This window comes from Lissotriton vulgaris, unplaced genomic scaffold (genome assembly GCF_964263255.1).
Source record: "Lissotriton vulgaris unplaced genomic scaffold, aLisVul1.2 SCAFFOLD_555, whole genome shotgun sequence".
NCBI classification, from domain to species: Eukaryota; Metazoa; Chordata; class Amphibia; order Caudata; family Salamandridae; genus Lissotriton; species Lissotriton vulgaris.
The window spans coordinates 41085-62513 of NW_028243517.1; the positions used below are offsets into that span (position 1 = coordinate 41085).

The 21429-nt window shown below is 45.6% G+C and overlaps 1 long non-coding RNA gene across 1 annotated transcript in view; it reads left to right on the forward strand.

The window, feature by feature from the left end:
* The first annotated feature begins 878 nt into the window (after nucleotides 1-878).
* LOC147668320 (uncharacterized) overlaps nucleotides 879-21429 on the forward strand; it is a 28335-nt gene continuing 7784 nt past the window's right edge. The window contains exon 1 of the long non-coding RNA XR_015304128.1: nucleotides 879-1793. This is a non-coding gene — a long non-coding RNA (uncharacterized LOC147668320). The remainder of the gene's footprint in view (nucleotides 1794-21429) is intronic.

The window sequence follows — 21429 nt, forward strand, 5'->3', positions numbered from 1 at the left end:
ACACTAGCGATGTGCACCGTTTTCCCACCCGGCCATTCCCCACACAATCCGCAAAATCCGCTAATCTGCAAATTCGCTGATTTTGCGGATTGCGAATTCGCAAAAATTGCAAATTCGCGAATTGCGAATTCGCAAAATTCGCACATGCCTACTCAGTATACATAGGCCAGACCTAAGTTATGTACAGATAACATCCAGAGGTAGTGAAATCCTACAGTGTAGGGAAGCTGTGCCATTTAAAAAAAAAAGCCCCAACACTGACAGTAGTAAAAACAAAAGTTTCCTTCATAAAATTCAATAATGCTTAAAGCAATCTGAAAACCATGCTTGTGCAGCAGCTTTTATTTTTTCATTTTACATCAGCTAAAGAAATATTTTTTTCTTTTTTGCATAATAGTACTCTTAAATACAGGCTGCCCCTTTTTTCCTTTTTGATAAATTTGGTCTTTCACATACAAGCAGTGTGGGACACCTTGGGAATAGCTCGAACAGGAACTATGCTTCTCATGGTTTCTAATATTTAAAAGAACAGTCTGAAAAGACTGCAACGTACCTCTTCCAAAGGAAAATGCCAGTGGCAATCACCACCATGCAGGGTCTGCTGAAGTCCTATGCTTGGCTGTGTCCCAAGCGTATTCACATCAAACCAAAGCATTCCTTGCAAATCCAATGGGTGCCTTGTACTTCATTTAGCAACACCAAGGTATGGATTGAGACCTCATCGGCGAATATGGCTGAAGGTGAGGTACGAGTAAATCCAGGCACACAGGTACAATCTTTAGCACCGGCTGCCTCAGAACAAGCAACTAGCAGCACTGTCTTTCTGTGCTTCCACAACGACTGTGCGAGGTATTAAAAAGGTCTGTTTACTGCAGCAAATGGCTACGAGAAATGTTGTGACTACCAGCACCTTTTATCTCTAGTTCTTCAAAACATGTCCTGAAACACATTTTTTCTGTTATTGTTTCAACTTTCACCGAGTGCTTGGAGCTTTCCCTCTAAATTGACTATTTTAAAGAAAGCATGGTCTTCTGAAAAAAGCATGAAAGAGTTTTCAATTTTATAAACAGAAACTTTTATAAGTAACTACTTACTCTAAAGAGTATATATATATTTTTTAATGACACTATAGATTTTTCCTGTCTCCACAGAGTCTACAGTAATTTTATATATTTTAACAGCTGCTATTTTTTTCAGCTCATAAAACTCTCATGCAACTACCTGCCAATTATATGCAAATGCCTATTTTAGTCACGTAGTTTGCTTTTAATGGGTTATTAACTCTTGTCCATAGATTGGAGTGGGTGTTATGAAGGAAATTGAGGCCTTAACATAGGTACTGTCTCAGAGGCACAAATTCTTTGTGTCACAGAGACAAGCAGGCCCTTTCACAGAGACAGGCAGGCCCTTTGACCTAGATTAGCCCTCATTTCACAATAACGAGCAACAGAGAGGCTGTCCCCTTATCTGATCACTGTGTGCTCTGTGCACAGAAGACGGTCCATCCTAAATACGTAATCTCCATGTCCAACAGTGACTAACCTACGTCACAACCAATTCTTGGAAACAGACCAAGAACACATCTTCCTCTGACCAACATTACGTCAATCCAAGACACCTATCCAGTATAAGTATACCTCCCTTTGCCCAAGCAAACCAGAGGAGACAGAGACTTCCAGGCGGACACTCTGCCTGAGGCGCTGCAACCTGCGTCATGCCACAGCTCCAGCTGGCAGAGGTCCATTACCCATCTGTGGGTGTCCAGCTCAAGATCAGGATGAAGTCCCAATAAGGTAAAGGGGTTAGACTAACTCCTAGGGGGATTCTTGGCTCTCTAAGATCTACACACATGCTAGGTACACTTAGGTACATCTAGTTAGGCATCATAGGGGTATAGGCTTTATCTTAATGCATTCTGTATTTCATGTATGTGTTCATTACTGTTGCAAAATGGTAGAACTATACAAAGCCTTTTCATTTAACTGCACTGCTGGCCATAATTCTCTGCTACTGTCCAACAGTTGTCGGAGCACATATAACCAGTACTAGAATAACAACTGTGCAATAAATGTTATTGTAAACACACCGACTGTTTCTTCTATGTACTTCTCTGAGATGAGTGACTGAATGAAAAGTAGTATTTTGTTTCCATGATCCTGAGGGATGTGGGTTTTATGTTATGTGGTTGCCAGAAGCTATTCCCTTCTTGTCTTCAAGAAGTTTCTAGTGGCCTCTGAGCTAGCTGATACATAGTAATTAAGCTTAATATACATATTAGGGGCATACAGACCTCAGTCCTATGCCAAGCCTATTGTGTATGTTATTCCAATGCGCAGAACCTATAAGGGATATAGGAACTACACTACAATAAAAAGCACTGGGGTCTTTATATAACAAAGCTGGCCAATGCTGTGGCACTAGGGGCACCAGTACCAAAGTCTTGGCTAGGGGCCGTTACAATCCCGGTGTATAAGAAAGGCGACAAAACACAGCTTGGGAACTACAGGCCTATTAGCCTGTTAGACACGGTACAAAAGGTGATTGGAAAAATGACCCTAGAGAAAATATCGGCCTGGGTAGAAGAGAAAAATATTCTGACCCCCTTCCAGGCTGGATTTCGTAAATTAACTAGTACCACAGACCAGATATTCAGATTTACACTACTATACTGGAAGACGGTAGTACTAGGAAAAGGCAGCATCTATGCAGCGTTTATAGATTTACGTGCTGCCTTTGATTTAGTCCCTAGATCCCAGATGTGGAAAGTGCTAAGCAAGATGGGTATGCCGCTAGAGATCCTAACACTTGTGATGAGGTTGCATGAGTCAAATTATGCAAAAATACAGTGGGGGGGGGGGGGTGTCACGGCCAAGTAACCTCTGAATTCCCGGTAGAGCGTGGGGTGCGCCAAGGCTGCGCTTTGGCCCCCACGCTCTTCTCATTGAGCATTGATGGGGTAGTTGAGCGTATGTTGCTGGGAAAAGTAGATGCTCCTAGCCTGGCTGGAGTGAAAACTCCAATTCTACTATTCGCTGATGACACGCTAATTTTATCTAAAACCCTTAGCGGGTTACAGCGAGCCCTGAAGATCTTTGAGGTTTTTTGTGTCAACCGGGGGTTGGAAGTTAATGTTACAAAGTCAAAGCTTATGGTATTTAACCCCCACCACAGCTTTAGAGGGAAATTCTCTTATGGATGGACAAAAAGTGGAAATGGTATCGGACTTTGGTTACTTAGGTATCCACATGTCAAACGGAGTAAAATGGGGGAAGCATATAGAAATGGCGGCATTAAAACTCCGCCAAAACACGGGAGCTATAAGCCCGGAGCACAGGAAGTCCTTGACCAAGCCGGTACAACCAGCACTGCAAGTATATGAGGCGCAAGCCCTAAGTTCGGCCCTTTATGGTGCTGAAATATGGGCTTATGATAAGTTAACGTCACTAACGCTTGTGGAATTTTTTTTGCCGTAATCTTGTTGGCCTCCCTAAAAGTACCCCAATCCAACTGCAGCGCTATGATCTAGGCAGGAAAGCCCTCTCAGATATGGCTAGATTACGACCTATTCTATATTGGAGGGTTACTCCGGAACTTATAAATGTTAAATGTTGTATACTTGTAAAGCGCACAGCTGCCCCAGCAAAGGGGCGTCCCGGCGCTGTATACTGCTGGGGAACCCATCCTGGCTTTCCCTGTGAGATTGTCCCTCCTGGGCATCTCCAAGGTGAAGACAAGCATCCCCGGCGCTGATGGGGCCGTTAGTAGAGATTAAGCAAGCTATTGCCCAGAGTTGCTGAGTGAGACCCATGGTTGGTGTAGGCACCGAGGCGAGAATTATCGAGTCTGCTGACCATGGCCCAAGACCCTGCCGCGTCGGGAATCGAACCCTGGTCCCGGGTCGACCTCTGCTTCCTGGTCTGCCGCCTCTAACCAGTGAGCCACACCACTCTACTTATGCATTACGCTCTGGGATTTCTGTATGTGATTAAAACTGATATATTCCACAAGATAACTTGGCTCAAAGAACTTCATAAAGTATTGGGAATAATGGGTATGCAGGAGTTGTGGGAGAACCCTGAGACAGCCCAGTTCCCAACCAAAGGCGCCATAAAAGAAAGGTACTGGGAAATGGTCGCCTACGGGAACTGGAATGATGTTGATCCCTCTACTATGGATTGTCGCTTTTTGGAAACAAAAGTTTCTCCTAGCTTAGAGCCCTATTGGGACAACATCACAAAGCCGGAGGATAGGAAGCTCTACTTCCAGCTTAGAGCAGGGTCACTCCCTATAAGATCACTAACCGGTAGATGGGGTATAGGTAATTCTGAATTATGCCCGGCGTGTAAAAGTGAAAGCGAGACCATTGCCCACCTTCTTTTTGTTTTTAGGGCCTACTTAACCCCCCGACGTGTTTGGCTAAAGGCGATGTGCAAATTGCTAGGCACAAGGGACAGTAAGGTGGCCTTAAGAATAATTTCCACTAACACCTTGCCGGTTATTACAGTTGCGGTCGCCAAATACTTTGGGTGGGCATGGGCCATTAGAAGAAAACTTGTGGTGGGCTTGACCCCCTCGAAGTGATTGATCTGTTTTCCTTAATTTGTCTGTCTCTATAGTAAAAGCATAAAATGTTTAAACTGTGTTCTCGGGGGCATCTAACATAACGATTGTCTATTTTAACTTGTTTTTTAAACTGCAGTCAGTATGTTTTCTCTTAATGGTTTTTAATTGTATTAATATATATGATGAATTTTGTGATTTGTAAATAGTTTTAGTAACTAATACATCTGTTTTTATGCTGTATGCTTTTATGAGTTTTATCTGTCCCTCTTCCTATTGGTTTATGTGCACGTGCTACCCCTGGAATGTTAAGGTGTATTTAAGTGACGTCACTACTCAGCTCGATGAGAAAGACCTGGCGACGCTGCATGGTCATCTTTCCTCTCACAAGCTCTTTCTTCTGGTAAATAATTACCAATTACATATATTCTTCTCGTGTGTCATTATTTGATAACACAACAGCTACCACTAGGTGGCGCCACAACCACTCCTCATTGCAGGCAGCGCCTCTATGGTGTCCATTTAGGGTAGGAAGCAGCCTTGCCATCTCCAACCAACTGCTACCAACCGGCCGTGCTGGTGATCGTAGTTTTCTCTCCCTCTGCGAGCTGTTTTCTCATTGTGTGGACAGTCTTTCTCCCCTTGATGCCTGGTCGTCCCTTAGTAGGCAACAAATAGCCGCTCTGGGACCGTCTTCCCTCGCTGTGGCCTCTCGTCCAACCTGCAGTCACATCACTGCCAAGGAAGGCAGGTAAACGGCCTCTACCGCAGAAGGTAGCGGGTTGGGTGATTTTACCTCCGGGTGCAGTTCAGCATTGTCGTGCCACATCAGTAAGGCTCTCCACTCCCTCCCCTCCTCACTGAGACAGACAGTGGCAGGCGGTGCAGCTGACGGGCACTCCAGCAAGAAGGGGAGGCGCTATGATTTCAGTTTGGGCCTCCTGCCTGGTCACCTTTTTGATTTCTTCCATTGTTTGATCTCTCCTTGTTTCTTGTTCCAATTCTGCGTTTGTTATGGATGCTGGTGTGTTGTGCTTCAGGATGAAATTCAAGTATTCTTTCGCCATTGTTGTTGTTTCTGTGTTGCGTGGCAATGCATGTCTGGACATATAGTCAGCTGGGTTATGTTCCTTTCCAGGCTTGTGTATTATTTTGAAGTTGTAATCCATCAGCCGTATTCCCCACCTCTCTATTCTTGGTGGTATCTTTGCGTTTGGGTTTCCGTAAATTGTTACTAGAGCTTGGTGATCTGTTACAATTGTGAAAGGCTTCCCGTAGATGAACATGTGGTAGTGTTCACACGCGCACACAACGGCCAGACTTTCCTTCTCCGGTTGAGAGTAAGCTCTCTCAACGTCGGACAAGCTCTTACTTCCGTAAGCAACTATGCATCTCAGCGAGTCTTTTCCTGGTTTGTGTTGCTCCAGTATTGTCCTCAGTCCTACTGGGCTGGCGTCCACCGTTAGTTCTGTACACAGTAGTGGGTCAAAGTATGCTAGATGATCTACCGCTGTTACTGCCTCTCTTATTTCTTCGAATGCCGTGCTGCACTCTTTTGTCCATGCAAAAGTTTGTCCCTGTTTCGTCAGCTCCCGCAGTGGTGCGCTCACTGTTGCAAAGTCTTTGATATATCTTGCACAGTAACTGGCAAGTCCAAGAAATGACCGTACTTCTGCTACATCACTTGGTGGTTTCGCTTCTTTCAGAGTGTCGCCCTAGCTCACATTTGTCTTCATTTAATGTGAGGCCAGCCTGTTCTAGTTGGGCACACACCTCTCGCAACGCCTTGTCGTGTTCTTCGTCTGTCTTGCCAAACACTAGGATGTCATCGCTGTAATTGAGACTAATTTTCACTGGCCTTATCACCTGTCTGATCGTTTCCTGAAATATTTCTGCTGCTGACGATATCCCAAAGCTTAGGCGCTTGTATCAGAATAGACCTAGATGTGTCGAGAAGGTTGTGATATATCTCGACTGTGGATCCAGCTCCAGCTGGTGATATCCCTTACACAAGTCCAACTTTGAGAATCGTCTTGCTCCTGTCAGGCAACTGATCATGTCGTCGAGGTGTGGTCCAGGGTGTCTTTCTCTTTCGATCGCCATGTTTGGTATCCTCATGTCGACACAGATTCTTATTTTCGATGTGTTTTTCTTTGGCACGGCTACTATCGGCGATAACCACGGCGTTGGTCCTTCTGCCGGCTCGATGATGTCTTGTTTCAACAGCGCATTTTTTTCTTCCTCTACTTGAGGTTGCAGGTGTATTGGTACTCGCCGGTGATGCTGAGCTACTGGTTTCTTTGTTTCGTCGATGTGCAACGTTATTTGTCGCCCTTTTAGCTTCCACAGGCCTTTCAGTAGCTTTGGATATTCTTTCAAGATGTTTCCTTTTTCTGACATGTTATATGTCATTGCTATCAGGCCCATTATTTGTGCTGTTACATTGCTCAGTAGGCAGGGTGCTGGAATATCTCCTTTCAGTACATGAATCTCTTCTCTGAGTGTTTGGTTTTTATATGTTATATCTTCAGTGAATTTCCCCAAAATTGTTACTGGTTTCCTTGAGCCCCAAGTGAACACTTCAACCCTTGATGGTCTCAGCACCGGTTTTATTTCCATTCTCTCATATTCTGACGCACACATGATGTTGCATGTGGCGCCGCTGTCAAGCACGAACTGTGCTTTATGTGGTCCGACTTCTATTGTCACTGATTCCATTTTTTGATTGCTTTCTTGTCTACCAGACGAATGCTTTCTTCTCCTGTGTCTTCTTGAGTGGACATGAGGTACAGTCGCTCCACTTTTTCTTCTTCTTCCTCTCCTCCTGATTCTATTGACGAGCCCCTGTTTGCTGTTTCGATGTGTCTGACGTGCCTGCTTGTCGTCATCCACTGCCTGTTTGGTCTTCCTCTGTCATTTCTGAATTATGTCCCTTGACACACACTGGCAAAATGATTGCTTCTGTTACATTTTTTTACACATCTGTCCAAATACTGGGCAGGCGCCCTTGTGAGGAAATTCTAAACCACATCGGTAGCATTGTGGCCCTTGTTGTTTCTTCGTTGTGTTGTCGCGTTGTCCCTTTTTCCAGGTGCTGGTTCGACTGTTATCTGTCATGCGGTGTGCTTGTTCGATCCTCCGTTCCATCTGCTTTGATTGTATCTTTGCTCTTGCTTTTTCCCTTGCTAGCGACAGGATGTTTTCCAGCGATGTTCGTTCTTTCAATATTCTGGTGCGGAATTCAGTGTCGCAACATCCTTCAATTATCAGCAGGCGAATTGCTTGCTCGTTGTCATACTTGTCAAATTCGCAGTGCGTTACCAATTTTCTCAGTCGTGTCGCAAAGTCATCCAATGATTCATCGTCATGTTGGAAAGCTGTGGTGAACGTGTATCTTTCAAAGTCTATGTTCCTTTGAGGGTCGAATTTGCTTGTTAGGCACTTGATGAGCTTTTTGTATGTTGATGTCTCTCCTGCCGGTAGTGTCACTAGCAGTTCATCCACGTCGTCACCCACGAGGTTTAGGAACAGTCCTAGCTTCTTTTCTTCTAGTACGTCAGTGGCCTCCATGTATCCCTCGAACCTAGCGATCCATAGCTCCCATCTTATTCCTACTTGTGGTTCTGATAGATTGAACGGTAGTGGTCTGCGATATTGGGCGCTTGGCCGTGGTTCTGCCATCTTTTTCTTACAGTTCTTTTGTTATTACTTTGTAAATGCTCTTTGTGGCGCTTATTTCTTTATTGTAGCTCTTTCTGGTCTTTTCTTTTATTTATTTTCTTATTTGAGCCTCTCTTTGCTCTTTATTTTGTTATTCAGCTTCTTTTGCCACCTTTCCTGATCTTTTTGTGGTTCTTTCTGGCTCTTTTCGACCTTTTTTCCCTTCGCCTGACCTTAAAATGGCCGCTGACGTTTCCTGTGCTCCTATTGGCTCCCTCGCCTGACTTCAAGATGGCCGCCGATGGTCTCGTGAGACTTCGCAGCCAATCAGTGCTTCGCCTGATTTCAAAATGGCCGCCAGCAATTCCTGTGCTCCTATTGGCTCTCTCGCCTGACTTGCAAATGGCCGCCGAGACTCTCGCGAGAGCTCGCGCCGATTTGTATTCCTTCGCGCTTCTTTCTCTGGCGCTTACCCAATGCAGGCGATTTCGTCGTCGCAGCAGCCGGGGTGGGCTCCCGCGTCGCTGCTGTCCTTAATTTCGTTCTTTGGCCACTATGTTCTTCTTCTCGGCACCAGTCCAGGGTGGGCTCCTGGCTTGTTCACGACGTGGTCGATCCGGCACGCGTGGTTTCTTTATTTCTTCCTTCGTCGCCAGTTGTGGGATCGTGCAGGGTCCCCCCACAGATGACAGGACACGGTGCAGGCGATTTCAGGTATCTTTATTTCGTATCTCACATGAGCTTGTATTGGTGCTTCCTTCCCTGCCTCTTGCTTCCTGTGGTCTGTCCTTTGTCCCCCTGACCGGATGTGGTGTCCGGTGTCTGTCCCCCCAAGTCTGTGTCCCTGTGGGTCCTAGAGCCCATGTTCTCTGGTCACGACACTTACTGGACACAACGGATCAGCACCAGCCTTCGCATGCACGTGTTATCTTGCGAACCCTTCTTCCCTGCTTGCTAACGTCACCAGGCGGATGAGCGATTCCCTCATGCCTCACTTTCATTCCACCAATGTTTTACAGGCACTGAATCAGGCATGCTAGTGCCTGGAGAAGCTGCAGTATGGAGACATTTCACCTTGGCACGGAACGAGGCCTACACCCTCACAGGCGGGTACCACAGTCCCTGACCTACTGCTGACATGCAGCGCAGTGTCCTCCACGATATTGTGGGCTGTGTCGTGCTCTTTTCACTTTTGAGGCAGCTCTGTGGATTGAAGCTTCTCCCTTGGTTACGGGGTTCTGCCGGCGCTGTGGGGTTTCGCTTTATGCGCTCCTTTTACACATCCCCTCCACTCATTGCTGCCCACTGCCAACTTCTGAGCTCAGTCAGCTCACCTTCTTCCCAGTGGTCCTATGTTGCCTTTTAGGGGTCATGGCAGGCAGGCAACTGCATTACATGGAGGCTGGATGCTGTCCTCTTCACTCATAGTGTGGCCGTTGCGCTGGCAACCGGTGCAGGGGTGCCGTGGGCATCGGCTGCACTTCCCCTCATGATTTAGTACCAAACTGGTGACAGCTCACAAGGGGCTCATCGCAATTGTAATGGTTAGAGCCCTAGGCCCTCATGCAGCTACAATAATGACGCAGACACATAGTCATATGGTCTGGAACTGGCCCATGGCCCATGGCACGTGCTCCCGGCCCCTTTTATTAGCAGGGTCACCTGACCAGTGACACCTGTGATAGATGGATGTGCGGTGAGTGTGGAAGCTAGCCCTCAAGGAGTGGCTGGTGGAAATGCATATTGTAGAAACACTAGATCGTGACCAGCCGGTTACTAGAACCTCCTGGCCTTTTACTTCAGATTTAATTTCTGCGGCTCACCATTGAAATCACAATTGGTGTCTATACCAATAAGATCACAATAAATAGGAATAACTTCCTCTTTCGAGGACTACGTTACTCAGATATTCTATTTCATATTACTATTAGACGTCATACCTTTCCAGCCCTCTCTAAAGCCAACAGCTATGCAATTAAGATGCTACACATTACCATCACTTAACAACGCATAATTATGCATGACTTTAACAACCTCTTATGGTTTAAAAGAAAAATGAGTCTCTTCCTTAAACACTTTCCCCGTTTTTTTTTTTCTCTGACCAATTTTAATTCTACATGCCTTGGTATTGTTCCTTTCATCATATCTTGTGTAACCCTCACAAGCTTTCTTAATTCTATTCCTATTGTCTTCAGTAGGCTAGTAATTGATTTATGATTTATATTTTCACTTTGGATTACATTTTGTCCTAGGATTACGTCATTTTATAATCTCAAATGGTGTTAACCCTGTGCCCTAGTTAACAGTTATTCTATGGATCCACATGGTCTTTGCAACCTTTGCCTTCCAATTAAAAGTACACTTAATGACCACCTGGACAGCACCTTTCAATTTGAGATGATTAAATCTTTCAAGCATCCCATTGCCACAAGGATTATGTAAAGATTTGGTCCTATGCTTAATTCATGTACTTTCCAAATATTACATAGTTTTTGCAAAGAAAATAAAATACCATTATCACACAGCAGGCATACCTTATTCCATGTACACACTCTCCCAAAAACTCAACACTTAATCAATGTTGCTCTAGCTACAATCTGAATAACTGGGTAATTTGAGAAGTATTAGTCAAAGGAAAAACCTACCTTTGAGTAACGGCAACAGGTCCCTTGTCTTCTGCAATGCATACTCAAGGATTATTGAGATAAATATTTTCATACATGAGCAGTTTCAAGGCTTTCCAAGTTTATCAGCCATCAAACACTATGTACACTCTCTCACATAGGTGCTGGAAGTAGGGGTGTTGGAGGTGCTTTAGCACCCCCAAAATAACAATTCTGGAGTTCGGAAGGTGACTGAACAATAAAGATGGCTTTAATTTTGTTTTTATCTTTATGCATTTGTAGTGCAATTCAAAGACAGAGGTCAAAAGTCTGGCTTTGTCGTCTGAAAAATTGCTACTTATTCTTTTACTATGGAGACTGGTGTTTATTTTTTCTTTTTCTAGCTGTAAAGTTAGGGCATTTTGTAAGGTAAACCATCTTTGAAAATATTGCTGGGTTTCAGAGTGAAAGGAAAGGCTGTAGAATGTAATTTATTTTTAACACACAACATTTAAATACTTTCAAAAGACAAAGGAGACAGTGGAAACTTCTTAATTATAGCACCTAACCCAAATCACCCCCAGAATTCTAAATCGCCCTGGGTAGTTTGTATGGGCGAAGTGTGTGCACACTGGTTAACATCCACTGTCACAGTGATAGTTCATCCAAGAACTCAGTAAATTAATAAATAAACGCAAAGGTGCACCACACAATTCCTGAAATATAGTGTCAATGATCACAGACGTAGGTTTTCTTAGTTGTGATTTTCTTTATTCCAAAAAAAGGGTGTACAATCAAAACACGGGTATTCGCAGCCGACGCGTTTCGTCCTCAAGGGACTTCTTCAGGGCAAATTCTTTTGAGTATATATAGTCATTGTAATCGGTGGGAAATTTCTTTGTGGATGAGCGTTTCCGAATGATCTCTTAATTGGTAGTATTAGGAAGCCACAAAATCGTATGTGCATGCAAACAAGTAGTCAGAATGTGAATCGTCTTCAAGAATTTCGCAAGATTTCTATGAATAGTCCTCTTTGGTTATAATATAGATTAGTGTTCAGAGGAGGATGGGCAGAAAAATAATTGTTCCATCAGGGATGACTCTTGATAAAGTTTTAGATTCCCCGCATCCTCCTTCTTCGTACCGCACCACGCGAAGAACGGCTTCCTTCCCGGAATAGGGCGCAAAAGGCTTATATATATATATATATATAAATACTTGTAAATGAACTGTACAAATACTTCAAAATATATCAGCGGGTAGGAAGCCAGACATTATTCTGTAGTTTTTTTAAACTCTGAAGTGTAATGAAAAAAAGATGGGAATTGGACTAAAACCATCAAGACACTTAGGCCCTCATTACGATTTTGGTCGGAGTTGCTTCCGACTGACACTGTTTTGTGGAAGGAACCACCCGAACATAGGTCGACAGATCCGACAGCACAATTAGGCATGTGTAGTCGCAAACTTCCATTTTTCGATGGCTACTTGTGCAGCTGGATGAAACCGCACTCAGCACAAGCCCCCATCAAAAATGGAAGTTTTAAAACATCTCGGCACCATGTGGCCAAATGCAGAGGACCAGGGTGAAGGGGGCCCTGCTAACCCTCAAAGTCAGTTTCTGACAGGGGGAAGGGGCCCTGCTAGCCCCCAAAGTCAGTTTCCGACAGCCGATCCATGTTGGAAAGGCTGGCATGGATTGGCATAAAAGTTCCTGCGCTGTTCTCTTTTGGCTTTATACCTATTATTCATTTCGACCATTCATTTTCTGTATTTCATCATAAGGCCCAAAACTTCTTGCGCAGTTCCTTTTTTTTTGGCTTTATACCTGTGATTCATTTAGAGTCTTCATACACCGTTACAGTAGCCATGTAGTTTTATTATATCTCTAGAAGTAACATGACGGGTTCAGACTATTTAGACAAGACTGCGCAATTGTTGCTTTGCTGGTCCTGAATAGGAAGTAGAACATCAATAACTCTGCTCTAGGTCTATACCACAATTATCTGCAAACATACATCTGTACATTTGGTCGTTATTGGTCTTTATTTGGTTTTATGTCACCCACTGCTGGTTTTACCTTGGTAAACCTACACTTACATCATGGCCGCCACGTAAACCAACCAGCTTTGGAATCAAACATGTGATTTGTCACATGACTGCCATCTGACTATTTCTAAACCATTTCCAAGCGTTGCGGTGGCATCAAATTATCCGTCTTCCTATACCATGCATGTTGCATCTACCAACATTCGACGTGGTTGACTCGAGGCGTATCGATTACCTCATTGTAGGAGCCCAAGTCAGAGACCTTAATTATCAGGATAGACACAATGGTAAGTCCTGGTTTATACTCATACATAGCCTTTATCGCACTGCATAGTATTCCATCTCATTGCCACGCTGGATTCCATTTTATGCATCGTGATTTTGTTTGTCATTTCTAGCTGTTGTAATTCAGTAGCTTTAACCCGTGTTCCTCTTCGACTTAATGGTATTTTTGCGTTAATTGTTCAGTTGTCACCTCACATTAGCTCTAATCTCCTTTACCTTAAAGAGTCCGTTTTTTCTATCTAAATGATGGTGCCTATCACAGTTTGAACTGCCTTTGGCTGTTAGCCTTTAAAAGTCTTTGGGCTCTACTGTTAAACGAGAAATATTGACATCTTATTGAGAAATGGATACCTGAATTTTTGGCAAATAACCTGGGGAGCGCACCCCTAGACGTAGTGTGGGACACATTAAAAGCTGGTATCAGGGGTGAAACGCTGCGCTTCTCAATAAGGAATAACAAAGCTGCCAAACAAAAGATAGCCGAATTACAGGGGAAACTGACAGAGGCCGAGGGGGATCTTGTAAGAGCTACTGAAGGGGGTATAAACATAGAAACGGCATCACAAAAGATTGCCATCGCAAAAAAATAGATTAACGGAGATATTTGCAGAAAAAGCAATTTGTAAAGCCACGATCCAAAAAGAAAAAGTATACGAACTAAGCGAGCAAATAGGGCACCACCTCGCCACTCGCATGAGACAAGAAAACATGGCTAACATAATTAAAGAGATTAAAGACTGTAACAACGTTCTCAAGCAAGACCCGTAGGAGATCAGATCAGAATTTCAAAAATATTACCAAGCTCTATATAAAGAAACCAATAAAGACCAAGAACTTATTGACATATATTTAGAGGCACAACGGGGTCTGCCACTGCACCCTAGTACAACGCCTCAGCAACATCGGGATCCAAGAGAAGGCACTCGAGTGGATCATCTCCTTCCTCGCCGGAAGAACCCAGAGCGTCCGCCTCCCCCCGTTCAGATCCGAGGCCACGGAAGTCATCTGCGGCATACCCCAAGGATCCTCACTCAGCCCCACGCTGTTCAACATCTACATGAGCCCCCTTGCGGCCATCGCACGCCAACACAACCTCAACATCATCTCCTACGCCGACGACACCCAGCTGATCCTCTCCCTCACCAACGACCCCACCACTGCCAGAACCAACCTACAACAAGGGATGAAAGACGTAGCTGAGTGGATGATGAACAGCCGCCTGAAACTGAACTCAGACAAGACGGAAGTCCTCATCCTGGGATCTTCGCCCTCCGCCCGGGACGCCTCCTGGTGGCCCCCTGCCCTAGGCAACGCACCCAAACCGACAGACCACGCACGCAACCTGGGCTTCATCCTGGACTCCTCCCTCTCCATGACCAGACAAGTCAACGCCGTCTCCTCGTCATGCTTCAACATCCTCCGCATGCTACGTAAGATCTTCCGGTGGATCCCCACAGAAACCAAGAAGACGGTTACCCAGGCGCTCGTCACCAGCCGCCTGGACTATGGCAACGCCCTCTATGCCGGAACCACAGCCAAACTTCAGAAGAGACTCCAACGCATCCAGAATGCCTTTGCACGCCTCATCCTGGACATCCCCCGACACAGCCACATCTCCGAACACCTGAGAAACCTGCACTGGCTCCCCGTCAACAAGAGAATCACGTTCCGACTCCTCACCCACGCACACAAAGCTCTCCACAACTAAGGCCCAAGATACCTCAACAACCGCCTGACCTTCTACACTCCCACCCGCCAGCTACGATCGACCATCCACGCCCTCGCCGCCGTCCCCCGCATCTGAAGAGTCACAACGGGAGGAAGATCCTTCTCCTACCTGGCTGCCAAGACGTGGAACTCCCTCCCCATCCACCTCCGCCTGACCCAAGCCCACCTCTCCTTCAGGAAGCAACTCAAGACCTGGCTGTTCGAGCGGTAGCGGACCCCCTTCCCCCAGCGCCTTGAGACCCTACGGGTGAGTAGCGCGCTATACACATGCTTTGATTGATTGATTGAGAGCAGGTAACGGCACCTCAATTGTCATACACCAACCAAGCTAATTTAGCGAACACACCGCAGTGGTTGGAAATTCTGCTGTCCATCAACAGGGAAGGCAGCTGGACTGGATGGAATACCCGCCGAATTCTATATCAGATTTTATAAGTCACTAAAGAATGTGCTAACTGACTTAATGACCGAAGTATTCCAAGGGGGGAACCACCAAAATCATGGGCACGGGCTAAAATTGTAGTGTTTAAAAAAAAAAACAAAGATCCAACTAAACTGGGATCCTATCGCCCAATCACCCTAATCAATTGTGACTCAAAAATTTACGCTAAATTGTTAGCCTGTCAACTTGCTCCGATTATTCACAAGATCATATCAGCCCGACAACATGGATTCATCCCCGGCAGATCCACGACGGATCACGTACAAAGGGTCATCACACTCTTTGACATAGAGGAAGTCGCAGGAGACCCTACTGCGCTTATACTCTTGGACGCAGAGAAGGCGTTCGATAGGGTCTCCTGGCAATATCTATGGACGGCCATGTCAAAGAGTGGGATCGGAGATCGATTCATTAACGCTGCACGTAGATTGTACCATAACCCAGAAGCAGTCGTTATGATAAATGGCGGACTGTCAAATAAGATAGATGTGACTAGAGGGACAAGGCAGGGGTGCCCGTGCTCCCCGTTATTGTTCGCGATATTTATCGATCCGTTCATCCGCAAACTGGAGACTAATCAGGATATATTGCCTATTAAGACATCAAATGGATTAACAAAGACTCTAGCATATGCGGATGATATCGCGATCGTTACCAGTGATCCTCATGTGGCCATCAAAATGATGGAAAAAGAGGCTTGCCTCTTTGGCGCGATCTCAGGATATAAACTAAATCAGGGTAAAACGCAGATAATTATCAATAAAAAAAGTTAATTACAGAAATGAAAGGATCTTCAGGAACGCTGTATATCTAGGCGTTAAAATCACATTGAATCTAGACGAATTAGTCAAGATCAATATAGACCCACTCTTGAAAGAAACAACACGAAATCTTAGCAAATTAGACAACCTCCATCTAACCCTAATAGGCAGATGCAATGTGATCAAAATGATTTATCTCCCGAAATTTTTGTATTTTTTCCGCACTATCTGCCTAAACTTTGATCAACACATATTCAAGGCAATAGACAACACATTTTTTTCTTTCTTTTTTTTTGGAAAACCTTTATTGTAGCATTCAATAAAAATACAAGCATGGGCCTACAACCGCAGGGGCCGGCCGCTAAACAAAATTAAGACCCACTATATCACAGTGCGACACAGCTCATCAGCTGACAACCCTGAGGTCCGGCAGCAATCCAGGATAGAACTTGTATTAGAACGAACAACTAAGTCACAGGATGAGACAGAGGTTTTATTTTATATTATCTAAAGAAACGGATCAGGTGCCATACAATCAAACCGAAGAATACGGGGGACAGGTCAAGAGACATGATATGCACGTAGAAACAGCTATAATGGAACTTTGGCGCCAAAGCATATGGATCGGTGTAAACAACAATACAATATACATTCTATGTTAAGAGCCAGTTCTCAGGGCCTGCCCACCCGGGAATCAGGATAACGTAAGAAGCATGAGCACTAAATACAAGTACACGATAAAAATCAGAATGATTCGCAATCTATACTGATCCTGTAAGGAAGAAAAAGGGAAGGAAGAAAAAGCCCATAGAAATAAAAAAAAAGGCAAAATAAACCCCCCCACCAAACCCTACCCTGCACCCCTGTGGATGGCTGCAGCCTAACCCCACTAGCAGCGGGCCTGTCGCCCCAAATAACTAAAACCCTAAAAGTAGGAAAAAGAATGGAGGAGGGCTTATCCGTATGGGCTCCCAGCCCCCTTAGTCCCCCCGCCAGAAACAGCAACCCCCCATCGCAAAAAGACCAATGTATGACAACCCTTATAGGAGAAATTTGGGGGCACCGTGATACACCGCCCAGCCTCGTAAATCAAACAGTTGCAGGTCGAACACCCGTAAAAGCCACTCCAAACCGTCTCAATCTAATTGATATTAACCTTGACCCTTCCGAACGAGCACACAAACCCCCCCTAGCAAGACCGAAAGGCACACAAAGGAGTCATAGAGGAGAAGGAAGTCATCAAGAATCAATCCGTGGCAACTCGTAGACAGTGAGTCCACAAGAACTTCAGACGCAGAAAAACTCTCTCTCCTAGGTGGACAGTCCCAATGTATCTTGCCCCGGAGTCGTAAAGTCACCTAGAAAGGAGAAGACGAACATAAGATTAAAGAAAAGTCCACAACAAAAGTCTCCGGGAGGGGAACGCCTTTCGATACCCCCAAAGTCGATAGTGATGGAAGGTTCGGCGGTACAATCACGACCTCGGGAACACCGTCCTCCAGGGCACCATCCAATGGTTTCAATACTTGCTTCCTCACGGGGTCCTCGCACGGAGTCAAAATGGCCGCGGCTTGAATGGCTGCAGATTGCTGGTCCAACAGTAGCGTGGAAGGGTATACTCAGATGTGAGTCCCTAGCTCATTGCACCATCAGGATTCAAGCAAGCCGGGCCGAAGACGGCTGAAATGCCAGAAACCGGTCCCCGGTAGCTTGTTTCCTTCCCAGTATAAGAATTGGCTTGGTAGTTTGGTCTGCCCTGTTCCCATGATGCACTGGGCCAGGGTCAGACTAATTTGCATATAGCCAAGTTGTGAGCTGGGATGGTGCAGTGAGCTAAAAAACGGTGATGGATCAAGCCCTGATCTTTGGACTGGGTAAGAGTGGTCTGCTTAATTCAGACACTCTGTTCATCACCACCCCCTTTTCTGAATCATTTTTGTCCACCATAAGCGTGGAAGGGTATACTCAGATGTGAGTCCCTATCTCATTGCACCATCAGGATTCAAGCAAGCCGGGCCGAAGACGGCTGAAATGCCAGAAACCGGTCCCCGGTAGCTTGTTTCCTTCCCAGTATAAGAATTGTCTTGGTAGTTTGGTCTGCCCTGTTCCCATGATGCACTGGGCCAGGGTCAGACTAATTTGCATATAGCCAAGTTATGAGCTGGGATGGTGCAGTGAGCTAAAAAACGGTGATGGATCAAGCCCTGATCTTTGGACTGGGTACGAGTGGTCTGCTTAATTCAGACACTCTGTTCATCACCACCCCCTTTTCTGAATCATTTTTGTCCACCATAAGCGTGGAAGGGTATACTCAGATGTGAGTCCCTAGCTCATTGCACCATCAGGATTCAAGCAAGCCAGGCCGAAGACGGCTGAAATGCCAGAAACCGGTCCCCGGTAGCTTGTTTCCTTCCCAGTATAAGAATTGGCTTGGTAGTTTGGTCTGCCATGTTCCCATGATGCACTGGGCCAGGGTCAGACTAATTTGCATATAGCCAAGTTCTGAGCTGGGATGGTGCAGTGAGCTTAAAAACGGTGATGGATCAAGCCCTGATCTTTGGACTGGGTAAGAGTGGCCTGCTTAATTCAGACACTCTGTTCATCACCACCCCCTTTTCTGAATCATTTTTGTACACCATAAGCGTGGAAGGGTATTCTCAGATGTGAGTCCCTAGCTCATTGCACCATCAGGATTCGAGCAAGCCGGGCCGAAGATGGCTGAAATGCCAGAAACCGGTCCCCGGTAAGCATGAGCGAATTTTGCGGATCTCGCGTTCGCGAATTTGCGGATTTTTGAACTCGCAATCCGCAAAATCCGCGAATTCTTGCGAATTTGCGGATTTTTTTTTTTTTTTGTGTTCGCAAGGATTTCTGCCAGTTCGCGAGGGTTTCGTACCAGTTCGCAATTGCGAACTTACATTTCGTCGCGCAACGGTCGCGAATTATGTTGTTTCTACGTCTGGTTCATCATCACAGGTTCCCAGCACCCTCTGTTTCACCACTGCAACCCTCTGTTACATCAATGCCACCCTCTGGTTCATCATTACTGTAGATTATGGGGGGGAAAAGCAAGCACACCATCCCTGCTTCAACTCAGATGAATTAATTTGGGGTTAGTTTATTAATGTGTCACTGTTTTAAAATTCCAGTCTGGCACCTGCTTCCTTATCTGTAATTTTGCTTTCTGTTGCAGTGCATTTTTTTTCCCCAGGACCTTCTTTGTGGCCTACTTGTAGCTATTGTATGAGCCTGCTGTGAGGGTCAGAGCAGGGTCATACAATTGTTGCAACTAGCAACTGAATTCTGGAGGGGCCCCAGTCAGGAAGCACTACCGGGAATTGTTACTAATGATGAGTTTGAACTCTTGCCCCTGCCGAGTGCTTTCACTTTTGAAAAACTCGTTTTTCTGCAATTTCGCGGGGTTCGCGGGGTGCGAACACGCGCAAGATCGGATTCGGAAGCCGCAAATTCGTGCGAATATGCAATTTGTTTTTTTTGCAGCGTGTTAGTTGGCAAGGTTTTGTGCGTTTTTGCGAGCCGCTCGTAGCGCAAGACGCGAAGTTACCCTCGCGGTCGTGCAAGGGCGCAGCCATCTTGTTTGCCTGACGTATTTCCGTTTCCGGGCGCGAAGTGTAATCTCGCAAAGTCCGCGGTTTGCCAGTACAGTCTCGCGCGTGTTCGCAAGGAAAATCTCGCGCGAACTTACCCGCGGGGTCGTGAACGGGCGCGGCCATCTTGTTTCTCATTCATTGCTATGGTTCTGGGCATGGTCTTTGTATCCTCTGTCAATCTCTGCCATCCTTTGCTTGTTTGAAGTTTTTTTTTATCTATTTTACTTATTATCTATCCCTCTATTTTTCTAGCCCTATATTTTTGTGTTTACTGCTACTTTTGGTTAATTTTAAACTACTTTTGTAAACTCTTTTCTTTTCTTCTCTTCCCTATTCTATTTTCTTTATTCCTTTCCGCCCAGACCATGGTGAAGGGAGCCGGGAAGCATCCCGAGAAGGGGAAGGGTCCCGCACCCCGTGTCCGGCTCCCGTGCGGGCGTTTGAGGGGGGAGCTAGTGATGCCACGGGAGATCTTTACCCCGGAGGAGGTGGGCCAGCTCATTTTTTATGTTCAGCGCCGCCTCCCCAGGACCATCATGGGAGGCGGCAAGATCAGTGCCGGGTACGGGGCCCGGGAGCGCCGGAAGCGGTGGGAGAAGGTGTGCCAGGCCATTTACCACCACTCTCGGGTCTGGCGCACCTACAACCAGGCCACCCACCGCTGGACGGATGTCCTGACCCGTGAGCGAGATCTGCTCGACCTCCTTGGCCTTGAGATCCCCGGGCTTGGTGAGTAGTAGTAGCTATGTCTTTACTACTATGTTTTCTCCTGCTGTGTTATTATATTGCAAATTTTTGTTTTTTTTACAAGAGCAATAATGCTGCTCATTACATTGTAGGTACATTTTATTTCAAAATCTTCTGTGCATTTCAGGTACACTGCTCTCCTTCTCAGTAGTGTTGCTACTATGCTTATTTGTTTTAGATTTTGTGTTCATTTCATTGGCCTGTGAAATTATGTATGAGTGTAGTTGAAAGAACTGCGCAATGCTACACACTAAGGTTCAGATTTTTGGTTGGAGGCCTAACAACAAAGCCTGCATTCAAAATGGCCACTTGCCTGCCAGCACATGGCCAGTGCCTGTAGCTGCACTCAAAATGGCCACCAGCCACATGGCATGTCCCTCCCCATGAACACCCCCAAAAATCGAAAAACACTGCAAAATCAGCACAATCCCATTCCATCCATGATGTTTAAATTCAAGACAGCCCACAGAAAGACTAGGCCCCATGCACCACTCACTACCCCTGGTCAAGGCCCCAACAACAGGTCAAAAATCGAAAAACACAAAATTTTACAAAAAAAAAAAATCGAAAAACACAGAAAAATCAGCACAATCCCAATTCATCTATGGCCTCCATGATGTTTAAATTCAAGACAACCCACAGAAATACTAGGCCCATGCAAGACTCACTACCCCTGGCATAAATAAAGGTTGAAAAGTAGGCAAAATGGTTGGAGGCCTAACAACAAAGCCTGCATTCAAAATGGCCACTTGCCTGCCAGCACATGGCAAGTGCCTGTAGCTGCACTCAAAATGGCCACCAGCCACATGGCATGTCCCTCCCCATGAACACCCCCAAAAATCGAAAAACACTGCAAAATCAGCACAATCCCATTCCATCCATGATGTTTAAATTCAAGACAGCCCACAGAAAGACTAGGCCCCATGCACCACTCACTACCCCTGGTCAAGGCCCCAACAACAGGTCAAAAATCGAAAAACACA